The following is a 3602-nucleotide window of genomic DNA, read 5'->3' as shown; positions in this document are numbered from 1 at the left end:
AACAAGTTGCATATTTTGGTTGCAAATACATTTATTTGTTTGTTGAACCCATCTGTCAGGAGCTGTGCATTTTCCCCCAAAATCAATGAAATAACGTTGTATTTTTCTGTAAAAATCTGTAAGAAAGTGCTCATATTCAAGGACGAAAAAAAAACTGTTTGATCAACCCATTCATTTCAATTTTCATGCGTCTCTTTGAGAGAGATCTTAATTTTCTTTCGGACAAATGTCATAAAAAATCTTTGTAATTAAGCGATTACCGCTTTAATTTAATCAACAGATAAAATGTGCATAAGTAAAAATATTAAAATTTCTGACAAGGGAAGAAAACGATCGAGGGAATTACGTTGAATTCATTATTTTGGATATTTTCACAACAGTTGTGCTTCAAGATATTTTTTTCAAGAGTAGCAATCGAAAATAATTGTTCTACCGCGCGGAATCTGCACGGGAAGCAGATGTGGAAAAAAGCACGAAAATGCAATACGGTCGAAAACAGGATACAAGACGATATGTATTACCTGAATACCTGTAGTATAAAAGGCACAACTACACGTGCCAAACCCCTTTTTTTTGGCGAGCCACAAGTAGTCACCTGTAACACAGGTGTGGTGTTCGATTATCAAAAATCTGTTTAACTAAGAACGTTGTTCAAGTTTATTTGGGGGGTTTATGCTGTAAAACAGCAATATTTACTTATTTTACACCGCTGTTTTGGTAAGTCAGGTAAGTTTTGGTTTGTTAAATTATACTAATTTTTTGCCGTGTTCTCGGAAATGGCTTCCGATGATAATGAGGACATGTTGTCTCTAAGAGACAGCGATACTGAGAAATTCTCAGATATTGAAGAAGTTTTTGGCAATAAAGTTGCCACTAGAAATTCGGCTAGTAATGCCACAGATGACAGGAAAACTACGAGGGGAGTGAAGCGTAAAATGCCGACCCCAGGTACGGTAGATAAAACACGTGCAAAAACAATGAAATCTAAGAAACAGGTAAGCACAGATACAAACCCTCAAGTAGTTCATGACATTAATTTCAATGATTTGAAAACTCAGTTGGGGATTGATAAAATACTTGAGTCGATTTCATTATTGTCAAGTTAAATGGCCAAAAATACGACGCGCAGTTCTGGTCATAATAATTTTTCAGAATCTATGGAACTCAATGTCAGCAACAATAAACAAATTCCATCTTGCACTGTAACACAGGCAGATGTATACAATAAAAGTAACAAACCTGTAAAACAGTTTGTGTATGTTCCAGATTATGATCAAAACAGTGTAGATTATAATGTTAATGATGGGCAAAATGGGTTTGATTTTGATCTGAGTTATTTAGATAACCCAGAGCCCTCACCTTCAATCCCGGGTATTAATCAAAATGATGCCTTCAAAGATGTGTTTGATAGTAAAGCTTTGCAAATTACAATAGATAATGATCTGAAAGAGGACAATGATTTGTGGGATATTCCCCGATTAAATGCTACAGAAAAACAGGTCCTAAAGTTAATGATGGGTTGGCAAAAGCTGTAAAATCAGCAATATCTGTTAAGTCCGACAAAGAGCTATGACTGAGTTGCAAAAACAATATGCACGTCCAGAGAACTGCAATCTCAAAGTCCCTCGTGTTAATAAAGAAATATGGGATGTTATGGGAAAAAATGCCCATGCAGTTGATTTAAACTTACAGATAATTCAGAAATCTATTGCAACAGGGTTTATTTCTCTTGTTCAGATGGCAGAATCTATGATTAGTAAACAAGACACAGAATCAGTTAAAAACAAAAAGATGCTTGGCGATGCCATTAGCATGCTATGAAACACTTTGTACAATTTATCTATGAAACGCAGAAATGAAATCAAATCATGTCTGAATCCAAGGTACAAAAAAATTGTTTCCGCTGAAATTCCAGTGACCGATCAACTTTTTGGGGACAATTGTATGTCAAAACTGAAAGAAATGGGGGACGCAAATAAACATCCCATTGGTATTAAATCCCCATTCTGGGATTCAAAACCCAAAAATAGCTTGCCGTTTACAAAAAACTACAGCAATCAAAATTACTCCAATCAAATGCAAAGGTACAACAATGCATACCGAGGCAGATGCAGGTCAAGATTAATGACCTTGAACAGTACCCAGAGAGGTCGAAGTCAGAAACAGTACATGAACACGACAAAGAAGTACTACAAGTAAAGGTAAGAAAACTTAATATGAATATTGGACAAATTTTACAGATGATCAATGGATTTTAGATATAATTTATGCTGGATATAAAATTGAATTTATGGAAATTCTTTTACAAACATCTATGCCAAAACAAATTAAATTCAATAAGGAAGAAGAAGATCTGGTTTCTTCCGAAGTAGAAAAACTTATAGAAAAAGGTGCTATTGAGGAAATGTTTGATATAGGAGATGCGTATTTCTCTAATATTTTCCTGGTACCAAAAAAGGAAGGAAGTTTACGACCAATCATTAATCTGAGAAATTTAAATGAATACATTGAGTATCATCATTTTAAGCAAGAAAATTTGTCCTTTGCTTTAAAATTGATCAAAAAAGATGATTTTTTGACTTCTGTTGAACTACAAGATGCACATTTTAGTATAAGTATACATTCAGATTACAGAAAGTTTTTGACATTTGAATGGAAAGAAAAATTTTACAGATTTGTAGTACTACCATTTGGACTATCATCATGTCCACGAATATTTACCAAGGTTCTTATACCCATATATGCTGTATTCAGAGAGAATGGAATTAGATGCTGTTATTTTATTGATGATTCCCTGATCATGCATCAAAATTATTCTCATTGTTTAAACCAAACAGATTTGGTAACTTCAGAGTTACATAATCTTGGATTTTCTGTGAATTTCAAGAAATCGGTTACTATTCCAACACAAAGAATTGTTTTCTTTGGAATTATAAATGATACTGTTGAGTATAAAATTTATTTAACAGAGGAAAAGATACAAAAAATCTTAAATTGCTGTGAAGAAATAAAATCAACAAAACATTGTAAGATTCGCAAATTTTCATCCTTGGTTGGTCTGTTAGTACATGCTTGTAATGCTATTATACAAGGTCCCTTGCATTACAGAAATTTAGAAAGGGATAAGGATAAGAATTTAAAACTGAACAATGACAATTATGATTCTTATATGGTTTGTTCTGATTTTAGTCTTCACGAAATAGATTGGTGGCATACAAATCTTAGGAGTTCGAATGGTAAACCGATTAAACCCATTTCTGTTGATTTTTGGGTTGAAACAGATGCATCATTAAAAGGATGGGGTGCGAGATTTCAAAAATAAAATGACAAGAGGTAGATGGACATGTGAAGAAGCGAAATTCCATATTAATGTTTTGGAACTTCTTGCAATATTTTTTGCATTAAAATCTTTTTTTCAAGAAGTTTTTTTCAAAACATATCTGTTTCAAAACTGATAATACAACAGTTTTTTCGTATATCTATGCAATGGGTGGTATGCAATCTAATCAACTCGACAAATTAACAGTTGAAGTGTGGAATTGGTGTTTTGAAAGAAATTTATTAATTTCTGCACAATATATTCCAGACATTGAAAATGTTTA

General features: G+C 33.1%; 1 pseudogene; it reads left to right on the top strand.

Annotated features, from left to right (window-relative positions):
• The first annotated feature begins 776 nt into the window (after positions 1 to 776).
• Positions 777 to 2199, top strand: LOC134256904 (uncharacterized; annotated as a pseudogene).
• Positions 2200 to 3602: the final 1403 nt, after the last annotated feature.

This window comes from Saccostrea cucullata, unplaced genomic scaffold (assembly GCF_032062105.1).
Source record: "Saccostrea cucullata isolate Sc308-1 unplaced genomic scaffold, CSIRO_AGI_Scuc_v1 ctg2416, whole genome shotgun sequence".
Taxonomy (NCBI): Eukaryota; Metazoa; Mollusca; class Bivalvia; order Ostreida; family Ostreidae; genus Saccostrea; species Saccostrea cuccullata.
This window is presented reverse-complemented; position numbering and strand designations above follow the sequence as displayed.